General features: G+C 43.1%; 1 protein-coding gene across 1 annotated transcript in view; it reads left to right on the top strand.

Moving 5' to 3' along the window:
* The window catches only part of LOC311243588 (vitamin D3 receptor A), a 270,464-nt gene that overhangs the window by 177,998 nt on the left and 76,669 nt on the right, over positions 1-15,797 (top strand). The window lies entirely within an intron of this gene.

Here is a 15,797-nt window from a genome sequence, read left to right as displayed (position 1 = left end):
GAGTTTTGGTGTTGTTCCATTGTAATGTTGAGGAGTTTGATAGTATTTACTGAGGATGGCCAGATAATGTTCATATTTAAACTTTAAAAAAATGTATACGCATTTTGAGCATTTACGACTTGTACCATTACAGTTCATTTATGTCCTTCACACAATTGTCCCTAATGTTTAATTTACTTACCAAAAACACATTTCTTCAGATATGTGCAGATACGTGATTTTGTTAAGAATAAATTTGCTCAGTTCCCCCATATGCCTCCAAAAACTGAGATTGACCATATCTTGGAGGTGAAGGCTGCATATATATATCTAAACTAGGGCTGACCCCTATTAGTCGATTAGTCGACTAATCGGTCGAAAGGAGCCGTAGTCGACTGCCAACCTCTTAGTCGAATACAACATTCTTATTTATTTTTTCATTCTTTCCAAAAGAAAAGAGGCCTAGAAGCGTGGCTAACGCTAATGGCACGCATACCAGAGGCTAACTGCCTACGAAAACAGGCACAGAGGCACTGAAAGAGGATTTCACCCATCTAATGAACACACTAGACATATCAAGATGTATCCATCAGTGGACCAATTGCATGCTTTTGCAGAGGACAAGAAGCCTTCAGTCGACTCCTTCAGACATTAAGCACCCCCACAGCCCAAATGGAATGATACAAAAAAAATTAAATTAAATTAAATATATATATATATATATATATATATATTTTTTTTTTGTCAACCAATATTCAACTAACGGAAAATGTTGGCCAATCATAGTCGACCATCCAAATCCTTAGTCGGGGACAGCCCTAATCTAAACTATACAATATTATATCCTTATCCCTACCCTCTTCGGTATTGGCCATTAGACAGAACTGGGAGACCAATCTAAATCATGAATTTACAGACGAAGAATGGGAAAAGGCTCTTTCCCGAATACACTCATCCTCTATATGTGCCCGTCATTCTTTGATACAGTTCAAGCTCCTCCACTGTGTGTATTGGTCAAAGACCAGACTTGCTAAGATAAACCCTGGTATGGATCCCACATGCGACCGGTGCCACCAAGCCCCAGGCTCGCTTATCCATATGTTTTTGCATTGTCCAGCACTGGCCCCTTTCTGGAGTTCCATTTTTAAATACTCAGATATTTTTGCTGTGAATGTTGACCCATGTCCTCGCATTGATTGCATTATTTGGCCTGACACCGGAGAACGTTGCTATATCTACTGGGCAATCTAATGCCATGGCCTTCACCTCACTCATTGCCTCATTCTACTCAATTGGAAGGCAGCCACTCCCCCCTCACATTTGCATTGGATGAGGGATGTTATTGATTGATTGATTGATTGATTTTTATTGTGGAGTAAAAGACAGCATCCAAGGGATAAAAACATGAGAAAGTGCAAGCACTTATTTCCATCATGGTCCCTAATTTTGGACATGGACAGACATCATAAAACATAGAGCATCATAATAAAACATACTAAAACAGAGCATCATAATAAAAACATAGAGCATCATAATAAAACATAGAGCATCATAATAAAACATAGAGCATCATAATAAAACAAAGATCATCATAATAAAAAAACAGAATAAAACATAATAGCAACCCCATACAAAAAAAGCACTTCCTACCCTCTCCTTCCTATGGCTATTCTATACTTCACTGGCTAGCCATTTCTTTGTGGCACGTCTAAAATACATACATATTCTCTCATACATATTGAAAAATTTGATTCACAACACAAAGCCATACAGATACTTTTTATAAAACATGGCAGCCCTTCCTACTGCATTTCAAAACCCATATGACTTAAGTCCCTAATGGTGATGTCAGCCAGAGATGGGGAGAAGCATGAACCTTTAAAGGACATATCTTTGAAAGAAATTACTTTTCTATTTATTTATTTTAAACAAATTATTTTGTATTATTTAACTATTTAATTATTATTTAGTTATTGCACTGCACTGGCAGTTGAACTGCATTGAACTGAACAGAATTATTTGTATTCTTTTTTTAAATGCATTGAACTGCACTGGCACTGTTGTACAGCAGATGTACTGTTATTAAAGATAGTTAAAAACATAATTTTGGGGCCCCCGACTGGCGAACCCGAGTGCCGAATGTCTTCCCCTGCTCTGTCTCTCATTCTTACTCTCTCTCTCTCTCTCTCTATACCGGACTGCCCGGTAGTAAAAAAAACAATACAAATCTACCAAAAACAAAGTTTCTGGCTTTTACAGCTAAATGTACTTTTTCTGAAAACCCATGTAGTAGCCAAGCACATACTGTTCCATAGCATACGCCTTCAGTTGATCATGACAAATCCTCTCTTACCTTGACGATTAAAAAGCCTCCATCATTTAGTAAATAGTATTCCCATGGCTGGTGTTGAGCTGTAGCCAGCCAGCTAGCGTTGATGCTATGCAATGCTATCAACATTAGCTAAATAGCTAACCAACTAAATACAATAGTGGGTATCCTGAGGTAACGTTAAATACAGACAACTTTTGCTAGTCGAAAGGACTGGACACAGGGACAAGTTAAACATCAATCAATTAATTTAATACAACACAGGTAGTTTGAGCTGCCTCCGACCGCACCACGGGGCTATTATATTATATACGGCTTTGAGCGCTCTCTCTCCTGCCGACTAAAATCTGCAGCTCTTCCTCCTTCTCATCACCGATTGCCTGTGAAGCTGCATTTGCGCCGCGGTGTCGTCTCTCTCCTACCCGTAGGGAAAAAAAGCACAGAACCGGACGACACAAGTTTTTGAAAATAACGACAACAGGTGCGGCTGGCTAGCGCAGCGGACTAAGCGCCTGCCTACCACCGCAGAGACACTGGTATCGAATCCAGCTGTCAGCGGTACCTCCGGCTTGGTTGGTCGTCCATACTAACCAATTGGCAGTGTTAGCGGGTGGGAAGCCGGCGGGGTGTGTATCATGGTCGCCTGTAGCTGTTCCGCAACTGTAGCTATTTCCGGGGCAGGCCTGATTGGCCCCGACAGGCACGTGACCCGCCGCGGCCACGCCCCGCGACAGCCTCGCGACGTGGCAACGAGGCTGCTGTGGTTCACAGGCGCTTTCCGCCTTCAACGCCGCCCGTAGCATTATAGGCAGGAGTTTGCGGCGCCTTTCACATCGCAGTCATCAGTCATAATAATCGCGCCGCAGTCGGCAGTCATGCAATCATTTATCATTTAACATTTGAAAGGCATACATTGTTGTATGAAATAAAATAGTATAGAGACATATGTACAGCGTCGCGATCGCAGTCATCAGTCATAATAATCGCGCCGCAGTCGGCAGTCATGCAATCATTTATCATTTAACATTTGAAAGGCATACATTGTTGTATGAAATAAAATAGTATAGAGACATATGTACAGCGTCGCGATGGCAGTCATCAGTCATAATAATCGCGCCGCAGTCGGCAGTCATGCAATCATTTATCATTTAACATTTGAAAGGCATACATTGTTGTATGAAATAAAATAGTATAGAGACATATGTACAGCGTCGCGATCGCAGTCATCAGTCATAATAATCGCACCGCAGTCGGCAGTCATGCAATCATTTATCATTTAACATTTGAAAGGCATACATTGTTGTATTCAATAAAATAGTATAGAGACATATGTACAGCGTCACGCCGCAGTCGGCAGTCATGCAATCATTTAGCATTTACAGTAACATTTATTATGACTGATGACTGCGATAGCACTTGTGACAAAGTGAATCTTACTCCTGCCTAATGCTGCGGGCGGCGTTGAAGGCGGAAACTGTGAACCACATCAGCCTCGTTGCCGCGTTGCGAGGCTGCCGCGGGGCGTGGCCGCGGCGGGTCACGTGCCTGTCGGGGCCAATCAGGCCTACCCCGGAAATAGCTACAGTTGCGGAACAGCTACAGGCATCCTGGTCGTTGTAAACAGCGACTCCTACAGGTCAGTCGGGGTGCCTGCTCAGCGAGGGAGGGAACTGGGGGAGGTAGTGTGAGCCTCCCACACGTTATGCTCCCCCAGTGAGAGTCCTTGCTGTCAGGTGAAAAGAAGCGGCTGGCTGACTCCGCATGTATCGGAGGGGACATGTGATAGTATCTATCAACTGTGTGTGTGTGTGTGTGCGTGCGTGCGTCCCAACTCTGGTCTTTGGCAAGTTTGATAGTATTTACTATTTATTTACTGAGGATGGCCAGATAATGTTGATATTTAAACTTTAAAAATAATTATACAGAGAGAAGCTTCAGCAGGTACAAAACGCTGCTGACCGCCTAAAGAGAATCCCTCACTGAGGAAAACACAAAGGCCTAACCATCATGTATCACAATGGTGATGTCAGCCAGAGATGGGGAGAAGCATGAACCTTTAAAGGACATCTCTTTGAAATAAGTTACATTTTACAGTTTTTTTCTGATTTCTTTTCAGGGACTGATTTTTCCTGATTACACTAGTGGTCAAAAACCTTTAAACTGGTGTTGCTATTAACACAATGGTGTGTTGTTCTTTCAATACACAGATAAGATACCTGTAATATGTGTTGTTAATGATAGTTATTATTATTAGTCATCATTTGTTATTTCAACACATCTCTTTCAAGAGTGTACTGATAACTGTTGGCTGTGTGATGGTTGATTGTGTGTTGGCTTGTTCTCTTTTAATAATGTACTGTTAGCTGTGTGATGGTTGATTGTGTGTTGGCTTGTTCTCTTTTAACACTTTCAGCGCCAGCCGTTTTTATCCATCCTTGTAGTCAATGGGCCACGCTTTAAAAGATAGGGATTTTCACTGTGCGTCGCGGTGTTTGCAGGGCTATATCTATATTCTATATTATAGCTATGGAGACAATACTATGGCTCATTTGACAGTAACTATCCCTCATCCAACATGTAAAAAATAATGAATTATTTCATGTAATTATTTGCGTGTTATCCCGTGGTGAATATTGTATAGTTTCAGAGTGATCCTGTCTAATTTCTGGATGCTGCGTTATAGAGCGATATGTGAATTTAGCTAAAGTCGTTGGCGTTTTGAAATTGTTTTATTGCTTTAAAGTGCAACCTACATTATTGTGTAGGTAGAACCTCTTTATTTCAGAAGCTGATAAAAAATAACCATTTTTAGGACCATAAGTGTTGAAATGCCAGTCCTAGTCATGTGTTGGTCTGACGCTGATTTCAAAACACTGTAAACAGGCACTGATCATTTTGCAATTCTAGCCATAAATAACCTGATATCACACACACACACACACACACACACACACACACACACACACATACACACACACACACACACACACACACACACACACACACACACACACACACCCACACACACACACGCACGCACGCACGCACACACACACACACACACACACACACACACACACACACACACACACACACACACACACACACACACACACACACACACACACACACACACACACACACACACACACACACAGTATGTTTGTGTGTTATCTGTTGCATGTCAACGTGGACAAATGTCAGTGGAGATTAACGTGAGACTGTCTGAGCACACAGGCTTCCTGGTTGAATAGGGTTAAATCTAATATTCATAGACGACCCAACAGCTAAAGAGCCAATAGAGTCTGCGGCAGGCAGGGTGAAAACTGATCTGGTGATACATACAGATGAGCCATGCCATATGTTGCTTCCCAGGGGTTATGAAATACAGCGTTTGTCCCACATTCACTCAGTAACTGTGGTCGCCACGGCAACCAAATTGCCCCCATATCTAGACCAATATCAAATATAAATGAGAATTATTTTTTTTGCAAAATCTACTCTGCCTCTCTTTGTTAATTACAACAAGCAATGCTGTTTGTTATTTAAGATGTGGTCGGACCGATTTGTGTTCATTGTGCTGCTTTTATAAAGCCTCAAATGACGGCATACAATATTTCATGAAAGCAAAGTGTTTTGTTTGTCTAAGATTTAAAAAGGTTTAAACTTTACAGCACTGACAAAGTTGAACAAAGTCCCACAACATAAAAAAAATATTATAATTCTTTTTTATATCGAAGCTTCAAATTTAAATCGAATCTCGGCCCCCAAGCTTCGAATTCCAAAAAAAATATTGAAGGTCAGCCCTAGTGTGTGTGTACACCTGTGTGTGTGTGTGTGTGTGTGTGCATGCATGCGTGTGTGTGTTGTGTTTGGTTGAGCGTGTGTGCCTGTGTGTTTAATTGAGTGCCACTGCCAACTAAAGGCTGCTCCTACTCACTCCAGATGTTACCAGCTCTGTACACAGTAAACAGTAAACAGTAAACACCCATGCTGACCTTGTTTGACCTTGGTTGACAAAGTGTTGTTGTCATGGCAACCCCTCTTGAATCCAGCACCGGTTTTAGTAAAATATATATATACAGTTACACAATCTGTTAAGTGCTGAGAAATATGTATGGCCCAAAGATAGTACAGGCCTTTTCAGTAGTGATTGATTTAAAGCTACTATCAGTATTATGGTTTCTACAAGGTCAAAGGTCATGGACACAGTGGAGGTTACTGGAGGTTTCATGGCAGTCCAGCACATAATCATAGACTGTAGACTCCATTGAACACGACTTTACAGTGTGTTGTTGTTTACGGATTTTCAGTGTAGAACTCAATTTGTTAGAAAAGTGTACTTTCTCAATGTAGAAATGTACTTTCTCAAAATGGTCATTTTGCATGTACTGTAGCACCTTAAAATGGTTGCTGGATAATTTGTTTATAATGTCATAATTTAAAATAGGTTTAGTTTGAAAAAAGCCTTTTTCCCCCTGGCTTTTAATTGTTTGCATGCTGTTATGTCTCCTGTTGTAATGCCTATTTAATTAAACACCAGGGACAGCAGCTGGCCATTTTTACATTTACACATTTACAGTAATGTTTATTAACACAGTGCCGACCTTGTTTACCTTTTTACCCCGTTGAATGCCATCATCCACTTCAATGTTAGCGTTAAAAACGCCTAATCTATGTTTTAAATTATGGCTATGTGTCTAATCTGCCCGTCGCTTATCAATGACTTGTTTGCAGTCAACATTGTCGAAACGGATTGTTTTTTAATCGGTTCATATCCTTTTTATAGCATTTCGAAAAGCTATCGTTCTCTCGAAGATTTTTGGAAAATTGAAAGAGTCCCCCATAAACGGCATTTATTGGAATATTCTCGAATACACTAGACACGTTGTCATTTCACTGTCACACAACAGCAGGTTAACCCTTTCACTGCCACACTACATAAGGTTAACCCTTTACTATCACACTAACGACGTTTACCCGTCGGTAGTGTGATAGTAAAGGGTTAACCTTCTGTAGTGTGGCAGTGAAAGGGTTAACAATAAACATAATAACTAAAAGTGTGCACAATCTTTGCGGAGCAAAACCAACGGCGACTGACCTCGGTCGCGCCATCGTAATCATCTGAGACTGAGATAAAAACAGAGAAGGCCAGATGAGAGAGCAACAAACGGAGAGATTGAAATAGGAGAGAGAGACAGAGGAAAACAGGAGAAAGACACGGACAGAGAGCCTCAGGCCTGTCTCTCTCTCTCTCTCTCTCTCTCTCTCTCTCTCTCTCTCTCTCTCTCTCTCTCTCTCTCTCTTTATCTCTCTATCTCTATATCAGCATCTAAAGCACCGCCTGGAGTTCTGTTTAGCATGCCCTTCTCCATTACTTCATCTCTTTCTCCATTTTTCTCCACCCCTTCTTGCTCCCTTCCTCACCTTCCCTCCCTCCCCCTTCCATCCATCCCTCCCCCATTCTCTCTATATGTCCTCCCTCTGTCCCTCTCTTTCATCCCTCCCTCCCTCCCTTCCTCTCTCACAATAAAAATGGTAGGCTAACCCTTTAAAGTAAAAATTACATGAAAATGCACCTTGTTAGCCATTTTCCCTTCATATTGTGTACCTATTTAACAATATCTGCAAAAAGAATGACAAAGATATATCAAAATCAGTAATCATTCATCATATATTAACATCACTTGTTGTCAGCTTACATCATACCTTCATGATTTTCCTTTCACTAAAGTACATAAAAAAGAATCCACGTCTTGGCTTATTTTGTGTTACGCTAACTGTTTGGTGAACTGTTGGTGTTGGTGATCAGTTAATGTTTCTTACTCAATTTATGTGCGAGTGCGAAATCTCTGGTAACTTACAGTAGGTTGTTGTCTGACTGGAGAAGACGGTAAGCGCATTTCCCATGATGTTGGCATGTTCCATTAACACATTATACGCCACGCAGTATGCCCATCTTATACCACTCTCTGCCTGTAACCCTATGGAGTGGCTCACCTTCTTTGCAGGGCTATAACTTTTAAAATATTATAGCTATATCGACATTACTATGGCCCATTCAACATCGGGTATCTATCGTTCCGGATGTGGGAACATTATATTTTTCCATTCATACATTGTCGTGTTAGTACCGTCGTGAATATAAGTATATTTTTAGAGTGTATAGCAGTAATTCCTAGAACGCGCGTTATAGGCCCCGACGCGTATTATACATAATCGATTGGCGTTTCGTTCCTATACACGCTATATTAAAAAATGTAAATGCATAAGATTGCTATACATTATGCTCCATCATGCGTGAAGGAAAGGGGGGGGGGTCGTTTATGATTCCTTGATTGTCACTAACGGCTTTCTTTAGTACGACACCATACGTTGATCGGATAGATTGCAATGAAATAAATGGACAATCGAGCTGGAATTAACGTTAGATTCCCCTACCTGTGGCCGATGCGTCTGGAGAAAATGTTTTCCAATTATTTGATGTCGATCTGCTAGATCAATTTTCCGTTTGTATGATGCAATAAACGCCGAAAGCATATTGATTCTTGCGTCTCGTAAGCGATCCCATGCACTCGAGTGTGTATCTTGATCCACGTTACAAGATATCTCTGCCGGAGGATTTTCCCAGATGCACAGAGCGCCACATCCGGTTTAGAGTGGAGTGCAACTCGCCCGAAATCCACCAGGCGGCGGTATTGAGGCATTGAAATATCAGACGGGGTCCAGCTGGCTCCCGGAGCCTTCCTGGATGAATTATGAATGCCAATAGCGAATAAAGGAAATAACAATCATAAAAACTAGTAAAATCTAAAACGTGTAATTGTGACTTTAAGGCCATGGTTAGTTACACTGGTGTAAAACAGCAACGTTCTATTTTCGAATTATTACGTTTGCATGTCCAAGTTAAAAATAAACGCAGTTTTGGCAGGAAAACACGTTTTTCTAGCGGCAACACTCAAAAGGTGTTGCCACTAGCCACCTGTAGTGATATGCAGTAGGTACTATAACGTTAGCTTTCTGTATCATAACGTTAGCTTATTAAATAACGTTAGTCATAAATGTCATTATGAATTGAAAATGGGGGACCCTGATGTAAACAAGACGAAAGTCTTTCTGTGTGTATTGAGCTGTACTGTATTGTACCCATTCTGCAATCTGTTAATTAAATTAAATTCAATCAATCAATCTAGTCCTAGCCGAGTAGCAAAACAAAGTAAAGGCGAGTTATTTCAAACACACGATTTACCTTCCACTCCCTAACATTACGCCCCTGTTTATAATAGTCTGGTTTTAGCATTATAGCCCTGTTTAAGCATGTACCAGAAGTGCAAAAGAAGTATTATTAGCAGTGAAGTGCAGTAGGCCATGTTTTTGGCTATATTTATATGTATGTATGCTATGTATATCATAATAAATAGACTAAACGCTAGGAAATGCAGAGTAAACAGTGTGAATGTTTAGACAGTAACTTGTACTATTAATTATGAATAGAAATGTCAAAGCACTGTCAATAGCAAAGCTACCTGCACTAACTAGGGTTGAAGACAAACAGACATTTAAAAAACACCTTAAAAATCATATAAGAAAGAGTGGTACTGTCAGTTAAGTAAACATAGTGGGTGATTGAGAAGATGGGTATGTGTGATTGTTGAACTTAGATTTTTAATATATTTGTATATTGTATTGAGATGTATTGTTGTGCTTTAATTAAACATATATGCCTTGAAACATGATTGAGTAGATGGGTATGTGTGATTGGTGAACTTAGATATTTTATTATATAATATTTGCATGTGTTATTGAGGTGTATTTTATTGTTTTATTGTATTGTATTGTATTAATTGTATTGTATTGATTTTATTGTATTGTATTGATTTGTCAATGGGGAGCGACGACGCCTCTCGCGGGCAAACTCAACTCTTTCTACGCTCGGTTTGGTGTAGACGGTGGCGCCGCTGGCTCAACGGCTAGTGACGTCACTGGCGCGCCGGCTGTTGTGGGGGGGGGGGGGGCAACCGCGGGGGGGCGGGGACGCTCTCTCGTTGTCGGAACACAGTGTGAGAAGAGCATTTATGCAGGTGAACACCAGGAAAGCGGCTGGCCCAGATGGTATAACAGGACGCATACTTAAGTCCTGTGCCAACCAGCTAGCCCCTGTGTTCACCGCCATATTTAATCAATCCCTGGCAGAGTCAGTGGTCCCTGCCTGCTTCAAGATGTCTACCATCATCCCTGTACCGAAGAAACCCTCCCCAACATGTCTCAATGACTACAGACCGGTGGCACTCACCTCTGTGGTCATGAAATGTTTTGAGAGGCTGGTCAAGGATCACATTTGTGCCTCCCTCCCCAGTGATATGGACCCTATGCAATTTGCATACAGGACAAACAGGTCCACTGACGACGCGGTCTCCCAGGTACTGCACAGCACCCTCTCTCACCTTGACCGCCAGAAGGGGGGCTATGTGAGACTGTTGTTCATTGACTACAGCTCAGCGTTCAACACCATAGTCCCCACCAGACTGGTGGACAAGCTGATCGAGCTGGGTCTGAGCTCCGCCCTGAGCGCCTGGGTACTGGACTTTCTGAGTGAAAGACCCCAGGCGGTCAGGGTGGGGGGTCAGACCTCCAACACCATCACCCTGAGCATCGGTTCCCCCCAGGGCTGTGTTCTGAGCCCCCTGCTGTACTCACTCTACACACACGATTGTGTGGCCTGTTCAGCTCCAACTCCATAGTGAAGTTTGCAGACTGGTGGTGGTGGTGCTGATCTCGGACAAAGACGAGAAGGCCTACCGGGGGGAGGTTGAGGTACTGGAACGCTGGTGCCAGGACAACAGCCTGCTCCTGTACATTGGTAAAACCAAGGAGCTGATCGTGGATTATAGGAGAGGACAGCAGGAGACACACACACCACTGATGATAAACGGGGCTACCGTGGACAGGGTGAGCAGCTTTAAGTACCTGGGGGTCCACATCTCAGAGGATCTGACATGGTCAACACACATAGACACAGTCGTAAAAAAAGCGAAGCAGCGCCTCTACCACCTGAGACAGTTAAGGAAGTTCAGAGTATCGGGGAAGATACTCCAGTCCTTCTACTCCGGAACTGTAGAGAGCATCTTGACTGGAAACATCACTGCCTGGTATGGAAACAGCACGGCACAGGACAAGAAGGCCCTACAGAGAGTGGTGCGCTCAGCCGAGCGTACCACGGGTATTGCACTACCTCCCCTGCAGGTTCTATACAACAAGAGGTGTAAATCCAGAGCCTGCAGAATAATGAAAGACCCTCACCACCCCAATAACAGCCTGTTCCAGCTGCTGAGGTCAGGCAGACGCCTGCGAACCCCAGCTACTAGGACAGAGAGGCTTCGGCTCAGCTTCTTCCCCCAGGCCATCAGAGCCTTGAACAATGAACACTGAGTGCCACAGAACACTGAACTCTCCACACACAAGCACACATGAGCACACACACGACACGCACGCTGTGCACGCTCGCACACTAGCAGCCACTTTAACATGAGCAGGCACACACTCATGCTGCACACGCCCACACTTATGGCCACAAAGGAAAGGTCACTTTAAAAATAGTATAGCAGACTTCCGGTATGAGAGCAGACGGGTAACACATGTGCGATAGAGCTCCTGGTCAAATGAGCGAAAAAACGGATAAAAAAGGACCCGAAAAGTAATTAAAAATGAAAATGCACACGAGAAGTAAGGAAGAGACAACGATTGTGAAGGAAAGAGAAATGGAGAACACACGAGAAGAAGAGAATCTGAAGAAACAGAGTCCCTGAAGCGAAGCCGAGAAAAGACAGGCGGAAGAAGGGGGAGGTCCCGCTGAGGCAGACACGGGAATGCCAGGATGGGCCGTGGTCATGCAGGCCGGGATACTGGAGAACATAACAGCGGCGATAAAACTGAACACGGACACGATAAGGAATGATATTGGGAAGCTACGGGAGGAATTGAGGAAGGAACAGGAGGACTTCAGAGGTGAAATGAATACAGAACTCAAAAGGGTGGAGGAGAAGATGGTGGAACAGGACAGAAACGTGACCGATTTACAGACTAGGACGGCACACGCGGAGGAATGGAACACGGAGATACACGAGGTATTAACATGTGTGATTCAGAAACAAGAACAGATGGAGACAAAGATGTCAGACATGGAGGGGAGGTCACGGAGAAATAACATCAGAATATGGGGATTGAAAGAAGGAGTCGAAGGGGAATCGGTGACCCACTATGTAGAAAAGCTTATCAAGGAACAATTGAAGGAGACGGGACTGGAAAAAATGGAGATTCAGAGAGCCCACAGGGCGTTGGCTCCGAGACCGAAACCGGACAGACCTCCGAGAGCGGTGATTATTAACTTTCTGAGATTTGAGATTAAGGAATTGATACTCAGAACCGCGTGGACCAAGAAGATTGAAATCGAAGGGAAAAGACTATCATTTGATCACGATTACTCGACAGCGGTAGCGATAACACGCAGGTCCTACGCGGGACTGAAGAAAACTCTGAAAGAAAACGGAATGAGATTCCAGTCACCCATGACCTCGCTAAGGATTCACTGGGAGGAAGGGGCGGCGACGTATGCGACGGCACGAGAAGCGGAGCGAGAGATGAGACGGCGGGGGATGCGGATGACGGAGGACGGAGAAGGAAGGAGGCAGGAGGACCAGACGCGGAGCTTGCAACAGAGATTGGAGGGAGCACGCAAATGGATCAGAGCGGGAGACCGAAACCGGGGAGAGGAGGGAGGAGAGAGGAGAAGGCCGAGGTGAAACGTGACGGAGCGAGGACGGAGACGGATGAGGAGGCCAGAGACGGAGAGGAGGCTGGAGGAGGCGAACGGATGAGTACACGCACAAGAGATTGAAAAAACTATTCAAATAGAGACAAAGTATAGAAACTGAAATAACATATGCATAAGCACACATTCCCAGGTAGAGGCAGGATATAGAAATGAACGTAACGTATACATGGACACATAATACACAAGCTGATGGAGGAAATAAATGGAAATATAACTAGGTTTGATAGGCGAGACACAGAACATACTGAAACAGATACATAGACACACGCTGTGAGTAACACAGTTGGGAGGGATTAAGGGGATAAATGGACATCACATAGAAAATAGAGGAGAGGAAAAGAAAGTAAAAAGGGGTACACAGGAGACACCGCACACAGATATGGGAGGAAGGAGGGACAATGAAACATATGAGTCACATTGAGAGGGACCAAGAAAAGAGGGTCTTTGATCAAAAGGAAGGACAGAGCGCTTTTGACCAGGAGCTCGAAAGCAAAAAAAAAACAGTAAGAAAGCTGGACAAATATGACGAGCAATTGGGGGTAAGGGTTTCAAACCCCCAAGCCGTCAGGAGGGGGCCCCTCGCTAGGAGGGCAATTACCCCTCACCCACCAGCAGGGGACAGGGGGGGACACAGGGACCCCCCGAACGCCTTGGGAGCACTTTATGTAAAGTTTATGTTTTTTATTTATGTTAATCATTATATGTATTCGGTGAAGAGAGCGGAGGCTCCAACCGGAGGGGGGAATGAGTGTGACATGGGGGGGACTGACAGACGAAAGAAGAAGAAAGATGACAAGGGTTAAAGGTATAAAAATGATGTTGTTAAACGTTAATGGAATGAATAATGCGATAAAAAGGGGCAAAGTGATGTTGAAATGTAAAAAAAGTGAGATGGAAGTGATTTTTCTGCAGGAGACACATTTGGTAGCACAGGATCATGAGAAACTGAAGAGATTTGGATATGAAAATGCATACTATAGTTCCTTTAAACAAAACCCGAGGAGAGGAGTAATCACGTTAATCAAAAACAGTCAAATTTGAATTGATCAAGGAAGTAAGAGACAAGGAGGGAAGGTTTGTTCTGGTGAAGGGGAAAATGGAGGGCCAAATGGTTACGTTAGTAAATGTTTATGCACCCCCAGAGAGTGAGAGGGATTTATATGAGACCATTTTTGATATGATAGTGATGGAACTAGAAGGGATATTGATATGTACGGGAGATTTTAACGTAGTACTGAATCACGACCTAGACACCACGAGTACTAGAAAAGGACGGGCACCCATCAGTAGATATATGAATATTCAGATGACAGAAATGAGAATTACAGACGTTTGGAGGGGGATGCACGCCATGGACAGGGAATACACACATTACTCACACCCACACGTGACATATGCGAGAATAGACTACTTTTTGATGACGACGGGGGACAGTTACAGGGCACGGGAGAGCAGTATAGGAGTGGCGGACATATCGGATCACAGTGCCATATATCTGACAGTAGATCTAGAAGGGAGACGGAGGAACACGATTTGGAGACTAAATGTAGGAATATTAAATAACAAGGGGGTGGTGAGTCAGATCAAGGAGGAGATAGCCAGATATAAGGAAGAAAATGACAACGGGGCGGTAGACCCGAACATTCTATGGGACACACTGAAGGTGGTGATAAGGGGGAAATTGATGGAAAAAACAGCAATGCTGAAGAAGGCCAGAACGGAGACATATCACAATCTGATAGGGAAGCTGAAGAAGCTAGAGGGGAGACACCAGATATCAAAAGAACAGGAAAGGCTCGGAGAAATCAAAGAAGTAAAGGCCAGGATAAATAGGGAATTATTGACGGAAATAGAAAAGAAAGCGAGGTTCATGAAACAAACGTACTATGAAGGGGGACCAAAAGCGACCAGACTGTTGGCTAGGAGAATTAGGACGCAACAGAAGTTGAACACGATACACACAATAAGGGATACAAAGACTAATGAAATATTGAGGGACCCAGCTGAAATAGAGAGGACATTTAGAGAATACTATGAGAAATTATACACACAGCCAAAAGCAGCGGGAGAAGAGGAAATAGAAACATATCTGGAGAAGCTAGAGTTACCATCGATAGGGAAAGAACAGAATGAAGAATTAAATAAAATAATTACGGAACAAGAACTGGAAGAGGCAATTAGTAGAGCTAAATACAACAAGTCTCCGGGGAGCGACGGATTCCCATCGGAATTCTACAAGACATTTAGAACTGAATTAGCACCTATGTTAGGGGCGGCGTTCAGACACACGATGGAAGAGGGCAAAATGCCCCCCTCGTGGAAGGAAGCCATAATCACCACGATACCAAAGGAAGGGAAGGATAGGGAATTATGTAGTAGTTTCAGACCTGTGTCCATACTTAACGTGGATTACAAGATGTATACATCGATAATATCAAAAAGATTTGAGACGTTTATGCCAGACATTATAGATGAAGATCAAACTGGATTTATTAAAGGGAGACAGACACAGGACAACGTGAGAAAGACATTACACATAGTAGAGGAGATACAAAAACAAGGGGGTAGCGCGGTACTGATTAGCCTAGATGCAGAAAAAGCGTTCGACAGTGTGAGCTGGACATTTTTATATAAAACATTGATGAGGTTCGGACTGAA

The sequence above is a fragment of the Notolepis coatsorum genome (genome assembly GCF_963971535.1).
Source record: "Notolepis coatsorum genome assembly, chromosome: 17".
Lineage (NCBI taxonomy): Eukaryota > Metazoa > Chordata > Actinopteri > Aulopiformes > Paralepididae > Notolepis > Notolepis coatsorum.
Note: the sequence above shows the minus strand (reverse complement) of the source record. Positions and strands in the feature narration are given on the sequence as shown.